General features: G+C 38.9%; 2 pseudogenes; one reads left to right on the top strand and one right to left on the bottom strand.

Annotated features, from left to right (window-relative positions):
- Positions 1-2,675: 2,675 nt before the first annotated feature.
- On the top strand, positions 2,676-4,391 carry LOC114106268 (SNW domain-containing protein 1 pseudogene; annotated as a pseudogene).
- Positions 4,392-4,692: 301 nt separating this feature from the next.
- LOC114106269 (ornithine decarboxylase-like) lies at positions 4,693-8,890 on the bottom strand (annotated as a pseudogene).
- Positions 8,891-20,450: the final 11,560 nt, after the last annotated feature.

Here is a 20,450-nt window from a genome sequence, read left to right as displayed (position 1 = left end):
TATAACTTTAATCATAATAACCAATTATTATATATTTATATATATTATAAATATAATTATTATATATATATATATATATATATATATATATATATATATATATATATATATATAATATAACCACCACATTCTGTTTCATTTTCTTCATCTGATAGGCTGTGGTCAATACCCAGAATATGTACAAAAGTATAAGAAATTTTGGGCAGAGAAAAAATAAGAATAATAAAATGAACATATTAGGATATTTAATAGGAGAAAACTAATTAGCCTTCCGCATCTTCAGAAGTCCAAGCAAGTTGAAAGATTTATTAGTCAGCTTTTGTTACTATGACAAAATACATGATAAATCAACTTAAAGAAGGAACTATAAATTAAAATATTTCATGATCACTAAACCAAAGAAATATTATACAAATAAATATTACACAAAGAAATGTAAAATTAAATATGTAAAAATTATGAATAAATTAAATCTATGAAACAAAACATCTCAGAACAGTAGGCATCTCACAATAATTCTGAATATATATGGTCTGACTGGCAGAATATATTGGAAAACCAAAAGCAACATATGCTGTTTGTAAGATACTCATATTAAATACCAATATATTTAAGACTTAAAGTAAAAAATGAAAAAAATATAATCAATTCAAATGAAATCCCCAAACAAGCAGGAATAGTTTCTCTCATAGCTCATAAAATAGATTTTAAGCAAAAATTAATCAGAAGAGATGAGGAAAGTCACTATAAAATATTAATAGGAATGATCAAAAAAGAAGATATAATGATAAGAAGTATTTATGCCCCAAATGTTGATGCACTTAATTACATGAAACAAACACTTCTTTAGTACAAGACCCAGTCAGACCCCAATATAATGATATTGGGTGATTTGAATATACCCCTCCTACAGGTCATCCAGACATAAAATCAATGCATACAATTGTGATTTATACAATACTATAAATCAAATTTATGCAAAATATGTCTATATAATATTTCATCCAACAACAGCTAAATTTTTGTTCCTCAGGAACTCGTGGTATTTTTCCCAAAATAGGCCATATTTGAGGTCAATAAGCAAGTCTTGATAGAAACAACAAAAAAATTTTTTTATATTGTCCTTGGTACCTTATCAGGTCATAATGAAATGAAATTCGAACTCAATAGCAGGAAAAAAGTATAGAAACCACATAAAAACATGGGTATTCAACGATTATCTTTTAAATGAATGGGTCATAGAAAAATGAGATCAGAAATAAATAAAATCTAGAATCAAACAAGACTAGAGATACAACATACTAAAATCTCTGTGACACTATGAAGGCAGTTTTAAGAGGAGAGAGAACATTTAGCATTAAGGACCTATATACATACACACATGTACACATACACAATAACAGCACACACAAAAAAAATCAGGATGATCCCAAATGAACATGTCAAAGTCCTAGAAACACAGGAACAAACTAATTCCAAAACCAATGGAAGACAGAAAATAATAAAAATCAGAGCCAAAATCAATGAAATCGGGAATTAAAAAAATACAAAGGAATCAATGGACCAAAGAATTGGTTCTTTGAAAAGATAAATAAGATTAATAAACCTCTAGCCAATTTACCTGAAAGAAAGAGAAGATGCAATCAACAAAATTAGAGATAAAAAAAGAAAGATCACCACAGACATGTCTAAAATTCAGAGGACCTTTAAGGTCTATTTTTAAAACTTACTTTCAATAAATTGGAAGATCTAGAAAATATTTACACATATGTCCTTCTCAAATTGAACCAAAGAGATATAGAAAATATAAACAGACCAATAACAAACAATGTGATTAAAGCAGCAATTAAAAGTCATTGAACAAAGAAAAGTCCATCTGAGTTCTATCAGACTCTTAAATAACTAATGTCAATTCTCTTCATATTCTTATATGTAATAAAAAACAAGAATACTCTCAAACTCATATTATGAAGGCAGTATCATCCTGATACCAAAAGCACAAAAACACACATCAAGGAAAGAAAAGTACAGACCAAGATCCCTGATGAACATAAGTGCAAAAATACTAGTAAAACATTAGCAAACCATGTTCAAAAACACATTAAAAAGATTGTACACCATGAATAAGTTGGATTCATCCAAAGGATGCAATATGGGTTCAATATCCTTAATAAGACTCCTAAAGCTCAAGAGAGAAAAACAAGTATCAATGTGCAATGTCATTGAATTAAAAAGCTTCTGCACAGCAAAGGGAGCGCCCTCTAACCCACTGGATGTTTCAGCGAAGAATACATGAGACTCCAGCAGCAGACCACACCATGGCTCAGCAAAGGAATTCATTAAGAGTGTAAAGAAAGAGTCTACAGAATGGGAGAAAATCTTTGCCAGTCACCCTTTTTTAAATTTTCTTTATTTTTTTATTATTAGTTGTTCAAAACATTACATAGCTCTTGACATATCATATTTCATACATTTGATTCAAGTGGGTTATGAACTCCCATTTTTCCCCCTTATACAGATTGCAGAATCACATCGGTTGGGGGTTAATATCCAGAGTATATAAAAACTGAAAAGGATTCGGGTCCTGCATATGGGGAAGGGTCTTTGAGTAACCACATTTTTCTTTATCTTTGTCCACACACCCCAGGTGGTGAACTGGTCTGGAACTCCAAACGATGTGGGCTGAAATCATGGCTACATCTTCCAGCTGCCCGCTGTGGGAACTAGGCCTCACTGAAGCTGGGGTCTTCCCTGAGGGTCTTTGTGGCCAAGAGCCATGGCTTGGCCCACTGCTGGAGTGTCCTGTGTTTTTCCCTGAAGCATCGGGTGGGTTAGAGGGCACTCCCTCCTGCCCAAAGCTCAGCTTTTTATGGGCACCTACTCAGCTGTCTCAAGGGCAGCTTGAGGCTTAAGAAAAACCAAGATCTTAAAGGTCATGGCAGACTTCACTGGTCTCCTCCCAAAGAGAATCCCCACCCCAATACAGGTACAGAAAAGGAGGGATATCTCAGTTGTTAGAGAATTTTGGAAATGGAAGATCTTTTCCTGAGATCCATGTGGTGCAGTATCCATTGGATATGAGACCAAAGGGGAAAAAAAATGTTAAATGCACTGACCATTCAGGTGGATCCTGAGGAAAAATTAAATATGATGCAATTGCTCAAAAATGACAGTCAAAAGACAAGGTCATTTATAGCAAATTCACTGACCTGGTTCCAAAGGAGGTTATGAATATAGATGATCCAGAAAAGACCTGCTGAAGAAGCTATTAAAGAGATAACAGAAAAGTCAAGGGTAGCCTTAGAGTAATCAGTAAGCAAAAAGTTTGCCGCAGCCATGCCAGTACCAGCAGCTGATAAACTGGCTCCTGCTCAGTACATCCCCTACACACCATCTCAGCAGGGAGTAGCTTTCAACTCTGGAGCTAAACAGATGGTTATTTGAATGATAGAAATGCAGAATGATCCAATGGTACCTTCAAGATTCAAGGATAATAAGAAAATTCCCTACACCTGTCTTGCATTCTTCCTACACCTGTCATGCATTCTCCTAGTCAAAAGGTTACTGTGAAGGAACAACAAGAGTGGCAGATTCCTCCTTGTGCTTCCAACTGGAAAAATGCAAAGGATTATAAAATTTCATTGGATAAATGTCTAGCTGCTGATGGAAGAGGACTTTGGACAGTAAACATAACAGAGAATTTTGCCAAACTGGCCAAAGTGCTCAACATTGCTGAACGGAAGGTTCATGAAGCTGTGGAAATGGATGCACAAGTAGCAAAAGATGGCTCAAAAAAAAAAAAAAAAGGAGAAATATGAAGGGAAACTTAAAAAAATGGTCCCAAAAGCCAGAGAGAAGAGAGCAGGATCAAGACCCATGTGGAAAAAGAAGATAGTGAGGCAAACGTGAGAGAGATGAAATCGGTCATGATAGACAAGAGAATCTGCATGACTGGAATATTCTTAGGGCAGCTCCTGATAAGAGGTCAAAGCTGCAGAGAAATGAGAATAGAAATATCAGTGAAGTTATTACTCTTGGTGTACCTAGTCCTTGGAATTCTAATGAAGTGCAGTATGACCAAAAGCTTTTCAACCAATCCAAGGGTATGCACAGTGGATTCCTAGGTGCAGAGAATGAAATTTACAATGTTTATGATCAAGCCTGGAGAGGTGGTAAAGATATGGCCCAGAGTATTTATAGGCTCAGTAAAAATCTGGACAAGAACATGTTTGGTGATGACCTAGAAACCAGAATAAAGACCAACAGATTTGTTCCTGAAAAGTTTTCTGGTTCAAACCTTAGAGAAGCCGAGAAGACCAGTTCAGTTGGAAGAAGATCCTTTGGGTTTGGACAAGTTTTTGGAAGAAGCCAAACAGCATGGTGGCTGTTAGGATTGAAAATTCTACTTTGAATTATTTAGCTTTTTTAAACAATGGGTTGTGTTTGTGCTTCTTCTACCTTTCAGTACTTACAGAACATACTGCCCCCACACAGTATTAAGACCATTTTGTATGATGCTAGTAGTCTGGGGTAATATTTTACATAAGAACAACTGCTTATAAATAGGTTACCCCAACCATGATGAGAAGGTTGTGCTTATCTAATGAATTTTGCAGCTATTGTGATGTTTTAGTTTGGAGTGGGGAAAGTAATGTCTTGCTTAGTACAACTATTTGTTTCAAATAAAAACATTTAGACCTAAAAACAAACAAACAAAAAAACCCTCAAAACACTTAACACCAATAAATAATTAAAATGTTTTTTAAAAACCCACTAAAAGATGGGCAAAAAGATCTAATTAGATATTTTCTAAAGAAGAAATACAAATGAACAAAAAACATATGGAAAAAAATGTTCAACATTTTTAGCAAAATCAAACTACACTAAGAGCTGCCGGGTGCAGTGGCACACGCCTGTAAAACCAGTGACTTGGGAGGCTGAGACAGGAGGATTGCAAGTTCAAAGCAGCCTCAGCAAAAGCAAGGTGCTAAGTAATTCAGTAAGACCCTGTCTCTAAATAAAATACAAAATAGGTTGGGGATGTGGCTCAGTGGTCAAGTGCCCCCAAGTTCAATCCCCAGTACCAAAAAAAGAAAAAAAAAAAAAACTAAACTAAGATTTCATCTCACCTCAATGGCAATCATTAAGTTAATGATAATTGCTGGCAATGGTGTGGGAAGAAAGGTACACATACATTATTGGTGGGACTGCATATTAGTACCACCACTATGGAAATGAGTATGGAGATTTCTCAAATGAGCACAAATGAATTCACCCTATAATCCAGATATCCCACTCCTAGTTATTTGGCCAAAAGAATTAAAATCAGCATATTATAGGGACAAATACATACCAATGCTTACAGCATGTGATATTAATGTGAGATCTGACGTGCAATGCCCTGGATTCCATGCCAGTAGTGTGCTTGTGCACACATGTGTGTATACACACACAGAAAAAGGACAAAATTTTAAAAGTGCCACTCACCCCATTGGCATCTTCTCTCTTTAAGAACTCAGTTTCCACATGACCAACTCTTCCCATTTCTACTCTTCCCTCAGCATTTTTTCTCCAGAGTTTCCTCATGGTACCCAGTTGTCTTGGACTCTTGGAGGCAAACCTCTGGATCCCTGCCTAGGAAGGAGTAGAAAATGTTAATGTTAACCGAGGGCACAGAGAAGCGGGAATGTTGGTACTAGGACACTCTGACTCACTTCCTTCCTAGGTTCCCTGGACTCCTACTCCATATTCAGACCCAGGCTCTAAGCGGGGTGGACCCAGTGGGAGGCTTACATTAGGTGCCCCTCTCACAGGAGGATCCAAATAGCTCAAGAATGAATGTTCTACAATCCCACCTGGATTGATGTGTATTGGAGTGAGTGTAAATACTTATTCTACAGATGACAGATGTTCTCTCATGGCCAGCCTAGGTGGCTGTTAAAAAATGAATGGATAAAGAAATGTGGTATATGTACACTCACACACACACACACACACACACACACACTGGTTTTACTCATCCATAAAGAAAAATGAAGCTTTGTCATATGCTGGTAAATGAATGCAACTGGAGAATGTCAGGCTAAGAGAAGAAAATCAGATTCAGAAAGTTAAAGGTCAAATGTTTTCTCTCACGTGAGGAAGTTAGAAAGAAAAAAAAAGTTTTGTTTTGTTTTGTTTTTAATGATCTCACAAAAATAAAAGGGGATCAGTAGAGGTTGGAGGAGTGATGGTAGGGAAAGGGGAAGAGCTGGAGAAGAAAGTTGACCAAAATATACTATGTTCATCTATGCATCTATCACAATTTTATATATAACTTTAATGTATAAATTAAAAAATAAGTAGAAGACCAGTAGAGTCTAGGAAGGGGATCAGGAAGAGGAAGGAGGGAAGGGAAGGGGGAAGTACTGTGGGTTGAAGGAGAACAAACTATGTCATATTCATTTATGAACATGTCACAATAAACCTCACTGTTATGTATAACTGTAAGGCACTAATAAAAACATTGAAAAACAGGAGAAAAGTTTTATTTTATCTCATAATTTCAGAGGTTTTAATCCATGGTACTTGGCTTCATTGTTTCTGAGCCTTTGGTGAGTGTGTGACGAAGGAGAACTGCTCATATTATGGAAACCAGAAAGCAGACAGCAAAGAAGCTGCTGGGAACAAGATACAGTCTTCCAGTGTGTGTTCCCTGGACCAAACTTACTCCAACTAGACCCCACCCCCCTATAGTCTCCAACTCATTCCAATAATGCCATCGATTTGTGAATCTATTAGTAGAATAATCAGCCAATGATGTCAAAGACATCATGATCCAACCACTTTCTCTGAACACTGCTTTGTTGGGACTAAGTCTTTAACAAATGAGCCTTAAGGGAACATTCCAGATCCAAACTATAACAAAGGACTTAGAGGAAACTTATCCAGAACATGAGAACATATTGATTATCAGGTTGATTAAAGCTCTTTTATTATTATTAACACATTTGGAGATTCTGATTTTGTTGTCTAAGGGGAAAAAAAACCTGATACATGGATTTTCTTTGAACACCCTCTATTTTGTTTAAATTTGTTTGTGGCTGAAACAGATAATTGCCCAAACTTCTTTCTCAGATGATGTATATGTTCAAAACAGGTCAAAACATTAAGCTTTTGGCCCATTTTGCCATTGTACAAGCTATAAATGCTTGCTGGAAGCTGAGAGGGCCCTCTTTAATAGCTTGTTTGAAAAGTGAATAAAAATCCATATAAAACATATATTCAAATAGTTTCCATAGGAACACAGATAAGTGTGACCCCACCTTCTAGTCTTCCATGTTGCTGGCATCTGTGCCAAACCTGCACTTACAAAGACATTTCAAATGTAGCAGTAATTAAGTAACATGGTCCCCCCAGATCCCTTGACTTAAACTAACCTTGCAGTTAACAGCTACAGAGTGGCATATATGGCTACAAGTTGAGGCACATGCTGCAGCTGCCAAATGAGATTTCATGCTGTTAGTTCCCGAGCACAAGGCACGGGCAGAGTGCTGATGTCGTGCTCCTGAACTTCGGGTGGGAAGCAATGGTTCTAGATTTGCTGCATGCATTGTCATGTTGGTCCTGACATCACATAATAGATTGTTGGCCTCTCGAATCCATTGAAAGTAGAAGCAGTAGCAACAGTGTATGAGCCCATGTTTTCAAAAAAACATCTAATTGCCCACATGCATTTCAGGCAGGTCACAGTGCTGGATAATCCATTCAAGGCTATCACATGTCAGTCCCCATATGCTGGATTAATAATACTTCTCATCTGGTTTAGGTCTCTTCTGCAGCAGGGGCTTTATACGTGCATGATCATAAAGGATGCAATTAAATGATCTGTGAATACTCCATCATTCACATAATACTTAAAGGTCTATTTACTTGACTCATATTCATCATCAGAGCCTATCTGTTCCTTTAACATGATTTTTGGCAATGAGATTAACTGCAAGAGTGAAAGCTGAAGCAACATAATAACTGCCTGGCTCAGCTATGATCCTAACTCCAGAGTCCAACAGAAAGTATTTGTCCAGTGCTCGGATGATCACACTGGTAATCTCTTCAAACTTAAGCTTCACATCCTCACATCCAGGAAAGCCTCTACCAATATCAAGCATATACACGCTAAAACCAACCTCAGCTCCCATGTCAAAGACACAGTGGGCATCAGAGATGGCCTGAACTAAGATCTCAGGACCAGCGCACCCACTCCTCATGTGAAAGCTGACACCAATATTTAATTCTTTAGCTAGTTCCAAAAGAAGTCTTCTGGTTTTGGAGTGTGGCACCAAATTTAACACTGAGGTGACAGACTGCTTTGGAATCATCAGAGCTGATCTGCAAAACCAACTTTGCCTTTAGATGCACCCTGGCTACTTTCATCAACTCGACTTCACAGTCAAAAGTCATCATTTGGGCTCCAATACTGGCAGCACATTTAATTTGAGAAGATTGTTTACAAGGATTTGCATAGGTAATCCTCACTGTGCAGTCTTGCTAGCACAGTCAAATCCTGTCCCAATGGCAGGTAAGATCTTCCCTATGGCTCTGTTATCATTGTATTTGACTGCATGAAAGGGGGTGACACGAGGAAGAGCTTTTAACCATCTTAGATATTTCTTTAGAATGTCTCCAAGGTCTGCAACATAAAAGGCACTCTTATCATCTGAAGAAGACACTCATTAATTTTTGGGTTCAGAATGTCTTTGACAGTAAAGCCTTCGTTAAGGAAGTGGCAGTGGAACTCTTCATTACTAAAGTTGTTCACGGATTCTCCATTTGCCTCAGAAATGCAACAAGATGGAAAACTAAGAGATGAAATTTAAAGAAATTATTCCCAGCTTCTTACAAAGGTAATCATCCAGGATTTCCAAATCCCGTGTCCTTGGACCAGCAGTGGAAATGTTCTGCCCGCCCCCAGAAGGAGCGCCCAGCTCCTGCACCTGCCGCAGGCGGCACAGGGACACAGATAGGCGCAGGAGCACAGAGCTTGGAGGAGCCAAAGGCCTCCAGGAACTTCCAGCCAGCAACACGCTCCAAGACCGCAGCCGGCGCGGCTTGAAGCAGGTGGGTGCCACAAGGTCCCCTCGGCCGGGCTGGCACCGCGTAGACACCTGGGCGCCCGGGAAGTGGCTCGCCAAGGTCACGGCCGGCCGCGGAAGGCTGCGCCACCGCGTGTCCCCCCCTCTCAAGTGTCCCCGCCTCTCAAGTGTCCCTGGCAGGCAGAGCAGACGGGTGCTGGCGCGGACCGCTGGACTCCTCCCGCCGCTCACTCACCTCAGAGCGCGCGGGCGGCAGGCCCCAAGGAGATGCCAGAGCCTACCCCTGCTGCGGGGAGCGGGAGCGGGACTTGACCTCCCGCCGCCGCCGCTGCACATCTGCAGCCTGGCTCCCGTCTGCCAGAGTTGCTGGCCCAAGGTGGTTACTAGAAAATTAAGCATATCTTTAGATTTCCTTGTCCTTTTCTGGCATCCTTTGTGGATTTTTTAAATGGCAACCTCTTACCTCTGCTGTCATTATTGTGGTTTTTATAGTTCCTGTGTAAGAATGTTTAGCAATTCTAGATATTGGCTTATTATCTTTTTAGATTGATTTACTATATTTTAGTTTCAAAAAACTAAAGTATGCCTCAAATACATTGTACCATGCCCGTTAATGTCTCCGGTAAGACTTGGTTGTTGATTAAAACTTGTATTTTGGTGTGTTTATAATGTTTTCTGAATTCACAGATTGGCTTTGTATTCTCATTTTTCTTCTTTTGACCTTTAATCTTTCTGGAGTTCAATTCTATATCCAACAAGATGAATAAATAAATTAACAAAAGGGAAAAAACAAATCTTCTGTACAAGTCTTCTATAGTAAACACATGTAGAAGAAAGGCAGGGAATAGAAAATCACCATTGGAACCTCATGACAACATTGCTGCTGGCCACATCTATTGACTTACTTTATTTCAGTAAGCGGATAGAACCAAGGGGGTGCTTAACTGCTGAGCCTCATCCCCAGCTATTTTTATGTTTTATTTAGATACAGGGTCTCACTAAGTTGCTCACTAAGTTGCTTGTTGAGTCTGGCTTTGAACTTAAGAACCTCCTTCTTCAGCTTCTGAGCCATTAGAATTACAGGCATGGGTCACCACACCTAGCATGTCTTTTTGTATCATGCTCCCCTGATGTAATTGGATGAAGATGGTATATTATCTCAGTGACATTCTTCCAAAAAATCGAAATTCCTCTGCAAACCTCAGTCTATCTTGAGAATAATTTGAATGACATTTTGCAAACAACCTGACCAATATTTTTCAAAGGGTTAGATTAAAAACAACAAGGAGAAATTTTTAAAATTTTATTTTTAATTGTAGATGGATACAATACTTTTTTAAAATTTATTTATGTGATGCTGAGAATTGAACCCAGTGCCTCACATGTGCTAGGCAAGTGCTCTGCCACCAAGCCACAACCCCAGCCCCAACCCAGGAGAAATTAATGAGTGGTCAGATTGAAGAAACTTAAGGAGACATGATGAAGAAATGCAATGTGGTGTCTTAAGTGGCATCCTGGAACAACAACAAGAAACAAGGCATTAGTGGGAAAATTAGTAAATGTGAAAGTTTAGCTAATGATGATGCACAGATGTTAATTCTTTGTACTGAAAACAGTACTGTGTGACATAGGAGAGTATGGGTAAAGAATATGTGAGAACTCTCTGTACCATATTTGCAACTTTTCTGCAAACCTAAATTTATTTCAAAATAATTTATTGATTAAAAAGTCAATACTTTAGATATCATACAAGAAACCTCAGGGGAATTTGCCTTAAAAATGTAGAGGCCATTTTCAAGATTGATAAATTTGACTAAATAATATTTCAACCAAAATTTAGCTAAATAGACAATAGCCCATGCAGGATCCAGGATTTCAGTAGGCATCCCCTGGTGGAGCAGATAATGCCAGAGCCTAGCCCTTGGTGCAGGACCACCCCTTCCTATCAGCAGACTACCTCGGGAGGTCAATCCCAGTGGCCCAGACCCACCCACTCCAACTTACACAGGTCCCAGAGCTAGGATGCAGTAGCATCCATCCAGGGACACCAGCAGGGTCTGGAAGCCCAACATCAAGGTGCAGTACTGACAATCTGCACAGGTACTACAAGAATATAGGGAAGAAACTGTAATATCTCAGATCCACACTGCAAGAATGGAAGACACATAGACAACATGAAAAAACAAGAGAGAAAAGTGCCCCAAACAAACCAGGACACTATAATAACAGAACCTATGAACAGCAAAGTTGATAAAATATCAAAAAAGGAGTTCAGAAGGTTCATAATTAAAATGTTCTGTGAATTAAAGAATGACCTAAATGAGCAAATACAAGCAAAAATTGATCACTTCAACAATGAGATAAGAGAGCAAATACAGGTAGCAAAAGATTACTTCAGGAGAGAGATAGAGACCCTGAAAAAAAAATAGTCAGAAATTTTTGAAATGAAGGACATAATAAATCAAATAAAAAACTCAATAGAAAGCATAACCAACAGACTAGATCACTTGGGAGAAAGAACATAAGATAATGAAGACAAAATATACAATCTGGAAAATAAAGTTGATCACACAGTGCAGAAAGTGAGAAACCAAGAACAGAACATCCAAGAATTTTAGGACAACATCAAAAGACGAAATCTAAGACTTATTGGGATACAGGAAGGCACAAAGTTTCAAACCAAAGAATGCACAATCTCCTCAATGAGATAATACCAGAAAATTTCCCAAGCATGAAGAATGAATGGGAAAACCAAATACAAGAGGTTTACAGGACACCAAATGTACAAAATTACAACAGATCTACACCAAGGCATATTATAATGAAAATGCCTAGCATACAGAATAAGGATAGAATCTTAAAAGCTGCAAGAGAGAGGAATCAGATCACATTTAGGGGGAAACCAATTCATATCTCAGCAGATTTCTCAACCCAAACCCTCAAAGCCAGGAGATTGTGGAACAACATATACCAATCTCTGAAACAAAATATATGCCAACCAAGAATCTTATATCCAGCAAAACTAAACTTTAGATTTGATGATGAAATAAAAACCTTTCATGATAAACAAAATTAAAAGAATTTACAACTAGAAAGCCTGCACTATAGAACATCCTCAGCAAAATATTCCAAGAAGAGGAAGTGAAAAACAATGATGAAAATCAGCAGAGGGAGGGATTACACTACAGGAAAATATAATCAGAGGAGAAACCAAGTCACATTAAATACCAAAAATAAACAAAAATGGCTGGGAACACAAATCATGTCTCAAATATAACCCTGAATGTCAATGGCCAATCAAAAGACATAGACTAGGAGATTGGGTTAAAAACAAAGATCCAACAATATGCTACCTCCAAGAGACACATCTCATAGAAAAAAACATTCACAGACTGAAGGTTAAGAATTGGGAAAAATCATACCACTCACATGGACTGCGGAAGCAAGCAGGAGTTTCCATCTTCTCATATCAAATAAATAAGACAGCAAACTAAAGTCAATCAAAAAGGATAAAGAAGGAGAAAGATATATATGATGAAAATTACAGAACCCTAAAGAAAGAAATCAAAAAAGACCTTAGAAGATGGAAAGATCTACCTTGCTCTTGAATAGGCAGAATTAATATTATCAAAATGACCATACTATCAAAAGCACTATACAGGTTTAATGTAATTCTGGTCAAAATTCCAATGACATTCCTCATAGAAATAGTAAAAGCAATAGTAAAAGAATAATAAAATAATAATAAAAGAAATAGTAAGAGCAATCATGAAATTCATCCGGAAAAAATAAGATACCAAGAATAGCTAAAGCAATCCTTAGCAGGAAGAGTGAAGCAGGTGGCATCACTACACCAGACCTCAAACTATACTACAGAGCAATAATAACAAAAACAGCATGGTATTGGCACCAAAACAGACTGGCAGACAGAATAGCACACACAAAGACTAACCCACAAAATTACAATTATTTTATAATAGATAAAGGTGGCAAGAAATGCATTAGACAAAAGATAGCCTCTTCAACAAATGGTGCTGGTAAAACTGGAAATCTATATGCAAGAAAATGAGTTTAAACCTCTATCTCTCACCATGCACAAAACTCAACTCAAAATGAATCAAGGACTTACAAATGCAACCAGAGACCCTGCATCTAATAGAAGAAAAAGTAATCCCTAATCTCCATCATTTGGGATTAGGCCCCGACTTCCTTAATAAAACTCTTTGGCACAAAAATTAAAATCAAGAATCAATAAATGGGATGGACTCAAACTAAAAAGCTTCTTCTCAGCAAAAGAAACAATCTGTGAGGTGAATAGAGAGCCTACATCTTGGAAGCAAATCTTTACCCCTCACACATTAGATAGAGCACTTATCACTAGATTATATAAAGAACTTAAAAAGATAAACATCAAAAAAACAATCAAACAAAAAAATAACCCAATCAATAAATGGGCCAAGGACCTGACTTCTCAGAAGATGATGTATAATCAGTCAACAAATACATTAAAAAATGTTCATCATTACTGGCAATTATAGAAATGCAAATCAAAACCACTCTAAGATTTCATCTCACTCTAGTCAGAATTGCAGCTATTATGAAGACAAACAACAATAAGTGTTGGTGAGGATGTGGGGAAAAAGGTACACTCATACACTGCTGGTGGGACTGCAAATTGGTGCAGCCAATATAGAAAGCAGTATGGAGATTTCTTGGAAAATTGGGAATGGAACAACCATTTGATCCAGCTGTCCCTCTCCGCAGTCTACACCCAAAAGACTTAAAAACACCATACTAGAGGGACACAGCCACATCAATGTTTATAGCAGCACAATTCACAATAGCTAAACTGTGGAACCAACCTAAATGTCCTTCAATAGATAAATGGATAAAAAAATAAATGTAGCATATGTACACAATGGAATATTACTCATCAGTAAATGATGGATAGAGTTAGAGAAGATAATGCTAAGTGAAGTTAGCCAATCCCCAAAATCCAAATGCCGAATTTTTTCTTTCATATAAGGAGGCTGATTCATAGTGGGATAGGGAGCAGGAGCATGGGAGGAATAGACGAACTCTAGTTAGGGCAGAGGGGTTGGAGCAGAAGGGAAGGGGCATGAGGTAATTAATGATGGTGGAATGTGATGATCATTACTATCCAAAGTACATGTATGAAGACATGAATTGGTGTGAATATACTATGTATACAACCAGAGATATGAAAAACTGTGCTCTATATTGTAATAAGAATTGTAATGCATTCTGTTATCATATATAAATAAAAAGATTTACATTAAAAAATTTAAGTAAATATATTAGAATTAAAATAAATAGCTTTAAGTCCAAATTATTAGTCATCTAATGCAACACACAGAAAAATTCCTGGAAACACTTCCAGGACACACCTGAATAGAGACAGGTGCTTTCTTTCTTTCTTTTTTAATATTTCTTTTTTTATTTGTAGTTGGACACAATACCTTTATTTTAATGTGGTGCTAGGGATCAAACCCAGAACCTTGCACATGCTAGGTGAGCGCTCTTACCGCTGAGCCACAATCCCAGCATAGAGATGGGGAGGAGAGGGGGGAAAGAGGAGAGGGATAGAGAGAGGAGAGAAGAGAGGGAGAGAGAGAGAGGGGAGAGAAAGAGAGAGGAGAGAGGAGAGGGAGAGAGAGAGGGAGAGAGATGCTTTCTGTGAGCTTGAAGCAGTTTCCCTTCAAAGCCTGTTGCTAGCATCCATCTGCTTGTGTGTTGCTCCTTGGTGCTAGGTGTGTGCAGTGTACTTAGTCACTCCAGTCATCGTCCAAGTCTTGCCTTGCATCCTTCCCTCGTGAAGGAGGTAATCTGCTCTCGCGCGCGCTCGCTCTCTCTCTCTCTCTCTCTCTCTCTCTCTCTCTCTCTCTCTCTCTCTCTCTCCTGTGTGAGGAAACAAAGAGAAGCCTGGGTCTACAATCCGGGGTGACAGTGCTCACCAGAACCCAGCCATGCTGGCCCTCTGATCTTGTACTTCCAGCCTCTAGGTGGAAATCTATTGTGAGAAATAGATTTAGTAAATAAAGGTGAGAAATCTATTGTGAATTGTGCTGCTATAAACATTGATGTGGCTGTGTCCCTGTAGTATGCTGTGTTTAAGTCCTTTGGGTATAGGCCGAGGAGAGGGATAGCTGGGTCAAATGGTGGTTTCCTTCCAAGATTTCCAAGAACTCTCCATACTGCTTTCCATATTGGCAGCACCAATTTGCAGTCCCACTAGCAGTGTATGAGTGTACCTTTTTCCCCACATCCTTGCCAACACTTATTGTTGTTTTTCTTCATAATAGCTGCCATTCTGACTGGAGTGAGATAATATCTTAGAGTAGTTTTGATTTGCATTTCTACAGGGACACAGCCACATCAATGTTTATAGCAGCACAATTCACAGTAGCTAAACTGTGGAGCCAACCTAGCTGCCCCTCAGTGGATGAATGGATAAAAAAAAATGTGGCATATATACACAATGGAATTTTACTCAGCAATAAAAGAGAATAAAATCATCTCATTTGCAGGTAGATGGATGGCGTTGGAGAAGATAATGCTAAGTGAAGTTAGCTAATCCAAAAAAAAAAAACAAAAACAAAAACAAATGCTGAATGTTTTTTTTCTGATATAAGGAGGCTGACTCATAGTGGGGTAAGGAGGGGGAACATGGGATGAATAGATGAATTTTAGATAGGGAAGAGGGGAGAGAGGGAAAGAGAGGAGGCAGGGGATTAGAAAGGATGGTGGAATGTGATGGACGTCAGTAACCAAAGTACATGTATGAAGACAGGAATTGGGTGTCAACCTACTTTATATACAAAGAGAGATATGAAAAATGTGTAATAAGAATTGTAATGCAAAAAAAGTACATGTATAAAGACGTGAACATACTTTATACAAAGATATGAAAAATTGTGCTCTATACGTGTAATAAGAATTGAAATACATTTCACTGTCATGTATTTAAAAAACTAAAATCAACTTAAAAAAATCCCAATGGGCACACTCAAAAAAAAAAAAAAAAAAAGAAAGAAAGAAAGGTGAGAAATCTTTAAATGTCTGTTTTTTCAGCTACCCAGGCTATGGTATTTGTTGGAGCACCCTGAGCTGACCAAAGCAGGGGTCAATCTCAGCAAATCAAGTAGACCACTTGAGGACAAAGTGTTGTAGGAGCCTCAGCCTGAGCCCACATGGTTCTAAAGACATAGGAATACTCTTAGAGGGAACAGAGGTGTTAGCCAGGTGCTGCTTTCAAGGGTGACAGTTGCAGGAGAGACAATATATATTCTCTCCAACTGTTGCCCTGTCTGCACCTTATCCAGCCCCTCCCTCAAGAAGGGCCTTGTTGCCAAGGCTCTTGCAACTATTATAGTGTGAATGACAACATTTTGTCCCCAGCAGGGAAGGAAAACCCAAGGTAGGTAACCTGTATGATATAAAAATGATTTCAAGCTTCAGGCAAGCCCTTCCATCTAGGTCTTACTGGGGCCTCACTTTATGGTGTTGGCAAACCCACAGAACACTGCAGATGTGTTGTGCCCTGAAGCTCATCTTTTTTCTCTGCAATCAACTGATGTATCTTGCTTATTTCTGCTATTTTCTCAGTCTCTAAAATATTGGGCCTTCTTCAGGTGATTTTCAATGGTTGCATACATTTAGTTCTTCCTTTATTCACTTCCCTGTAAATCCTCTTCTTTTTTAAAAAATATTATCCTTTTTATAGGTGCATGATAACTATACATAATAATGGATTCATTATGCAATATTCATATATGCACATATCATAATTTGATCAATCTCATCCTTAGTACTTACCCTTGCCCTCCCCTCTTTCTTCACCTGATCTGCTCCCTCGATTCCCCTGATCTTCTTTCCATTGTCATTAGTAGTTGTAGTGGTGGTAGTAGTAGTAGTACATTATAATAATGTATATAAACTAGATTCATCATGGTATATTCATACATGGACATAGCATATATAGTAGACTTTGTTCCCCAATACTTCCTCATGCCCTTTTCTTCTCCCTATCTCTCTATCCTTTTCCTCTACTCTGTTGGTCTCCCTTTTATTTCCCTGTGATTCTTTTTATTATTCCTTTTTTTTCAAATTCTTCCTTTTTGAGTCCATTTCTTTCTTTGCACTCCTATTATGTGTCCCACCTCAACTTTCGATTAGACTTCTGTAATCATCTTTCAATTCATCTCAGTACATCCTAAGTATTGCTTAAAGCAGACAAACTTTTTCATAATGCATGGTTTAATCGGCTTATTCCCCTGGTCCACACATTGCAATGCCCCACACCATCTATCACAGCCCTTCTAAATGCCTCAGTGCATGTGTCCAGTTCTTCTATCCATTGTATCTAGCACTCTTCCTAACCTGATTTATGCTGCTTCTCAGTCTGGTTTGGTTTCTCTGGGTTCAGAGATAGTAATTACATCAGCTTTCCCCATGATGAAACAAAGAGCTGTATATTAATTTATTCTGCATTTAGTTCACCTTTCTCCTTCAAGAACTGTGCAGAACTCAGGTCATGATTTCAAGCCTCAGGCAAGCCCTATGGACACAGACCTCCCCATTTCTGGAATGAACCTAGCTGGGTTCCACACTTCCTCAGTATGTCTGTCACATACTAACTCTCTGGAAAGTCAGAAGAAATGACCCCTGATTGTGAAAGAGTGGACAGGTCTCTTCCTGCCTGGTACTACAGTCTTGTGGATCTGCCTATAGATATGCAGCACACACTTAAGGTTATCAAAACAGCTATGAGTTTCAGTGCATGGGGTACAGTGGCAAAAGAATGTGACAGCCTGGCAATGAGGACATGGGGTGGTGAAGAAAGTTTGGGTATGTGATGGTGGCCAACAGCAGAAGTACTTGCCACTTTCTAGGGGCTGCAACTACTGGCAGAAGCAAAAAGTGGTGGCCTAGGGCAGAGACATGCAGCACACCATAGGTGCTGCACTCCCTGGTAGTGTCATGCCATCTGTTCTGCTCCACCTCACTCATTGCAGAAGCCAGAAGGAGAGGAGGGGTTCAGGTATCTTCATCTCATAGATAGTGACCCCACTACATAGGTTGCTCAGCTGGTTCATTTAAAAGGTGTTCCCTTTTAAATATTTAATTAAGATATTTCTTATTATCTCTAGGTAGGAAGCCTATCCCTAGCTGTAAGTTGAGGTATGCTCTCTATAAACAGGCTGCCCACTACTCTTCTCCACTGGCAAATTGAGAGAATAGAACACTTCTTGCTCAACATGTTTTTGCAACTCTGCACCAGCTTAACTCTTTCTCTCTCTTCTACTGCTTTTTCTGAACTAAGTTTGTCAGCTTTGCCTCTCTTTTCTCCATGTCTTATTCCCTCTCCCCAGACCTGCCTTGATGCTGCAGATACTGCCCTTTGTGTAACAAATTCTTTTCTGTTTTTTGTTTCTAGTAACCCAAATTTTCAAGTCCCTACAATGCTCTGATAGCTCAGTATTTTGAATCAGTTCATTCTCTCTCTCACCCACCTCTCCATTATGTGATTCTCTCCCTGATTTGATTCCAAACTGTGGAGTTAAAACCTGCAGCCTCCCTTATTTCCACCATCTTGATCCTGGAGAGAGTTTTGAAAGGATTCTCTAAGGGCTGCATCTTCAAAGCAATTTGAGACTCATTTGCCTGCATGCACACATTGTTTCCATTAAAACTTATCTGTTAAATATTGATCATTTCCAAGTCTTGGTGTGTGAAGGCAACCAGGGAACTTGGATGCCTGAAACATGAACTACCTGGTGGACATGTGGACCAGAAGCACGTGGGGGGAGTAGGACATCAGTGGTTGGAAGTCAGGCAGCTAGAAAAGAACTGGACTATAGAAGGGTTTCATATAACATTGAAATCAGAGATTTTTCTTCTATGTGGGCTGGAAAATGTTAAGCCAAGAGAATGTTACTAGAGAATTGCCAGAATAAAGGTAAGAAATGAATTTTTAAAAACCATTTAGCTATGAAGAATTTGTGAAAGAGTTAAGTGAGCATAAGGCACAATGTATTCGCATAGAAGTGTTAGAGTCTGTAAACAAGTCAAAATAACACCTGGCATTTTGCCAGGGGAATGTTAGAGTTCATAAACAAGTCTGGATGATGCCTGGCAAAATGCCAGAGGGAGTGGTTTGAGAAGTAATAAAAGCGAGCCATTAAGTGTGGAGATTCCTGATTGGTTGACTGATGTATCTAGTTTATGCTAATTAGATAAGCTATGTGGAATGTATAAATACTGCTCCTGTCCTGCAATAAATGGCTCCCACTCCTGCTGTATCAACGTTTACAAGTTATTCGTCACCCCCCGGTTATTTTGCTGCAGCCGGACTGCGGCATAGAAGAAAGAATATTTTGGCTACAATTTGAATCCTAAAAGCCCCCTTCAAAGGCCCATATATTAAAAGCTTGGTCCCCAAGTTGGCATATTTGGAAGGTGGTGGAATCTGGAAGTGATAGGGCCTTTTGAGAGGTCTTTAAATATTTGGAGTGTGCCCTAAAAAGGATTATAGGACCCTGGTCTCTTCCTCTTTCGTGTTCTGTTTTTATTTCCAGGTCATGAGGTGACCTGTTTTGTTCCACCACCTACTCCCATCAGTATGTGCTAACTCATCACAGTCCAAAACAATGACATCTATGGGTCAGGTATCTATGAAACTGTGAGCCAAAAAAACCTGTTTTTCTCTTTTGGTACAGGAAATTGAACCCAGGGATGCTTAATCACTGAGCCACACCCCCCAGCCTTTTTAAAATTTTGAGACAGGATCTCGCCTAGTTGCTTAGGTCCTTGTTAAGTTGTCAGGTTAAGTTATGTTCCTCCTGCCTAGGCCTCCCAAATTGCTGGGATTACAGATATGCACCACTGCACCTGTTTAGCCCACAGCCAGTACAGGCTTCATAAATGAAAGTTCACAGCGTGAGAAACCTCTAGGGAGTTTTGAATTAAGAGACAGACTCTAATTACCTTTAAACCAGCTCCAGGATGGCTTCTCCTAGCTCCAGCCTCCAGCCACCTATTATGGTAGCAAGGTTTACTGAAGAGGCTAGCAAGAGAGAGAGAGAACACGCCAAAGAGTGGACTTTTATTGGGGAACAAAAAATTCTGGGGAAAATCCCATCCAATGAAGATTAAGGGGGGCAGTGTCCCAAGGTCAAGGGATATGATTGGGTCTTCGGGGTAGTGGCCAGACATGCCTTCACACAGACAAGCCCTTGGACCTGAGAAGGATGGGGAAAGCTCTGGACACAAGATGTGCCTAAGCGCCTCTCGCCCAGCCAGGGAGGTAACTCAAATCACATGTGAGGATGGCCTCCCACACATCTGACCAAAAGAAAC

Source organism: Marmota flaviventris, chromosome 16 (assembly GCF_047511675.1).
Source record: "Marmota flaviventris isolate mMarFla1 chromosome 16, mMarFla1.hap1, whole genome shotgun sequence".
NCBI lineage: Eukaryota > Metazoa > Chordata > Mammalia > Rodentia > Sciuridae > Marmota > Marmota flaviventris.
The sequence above is the reverse complement of the archived record's forward strand: the minus strand, read 5'-3'. Positions and strand labels throughout refer to the sequence as shown.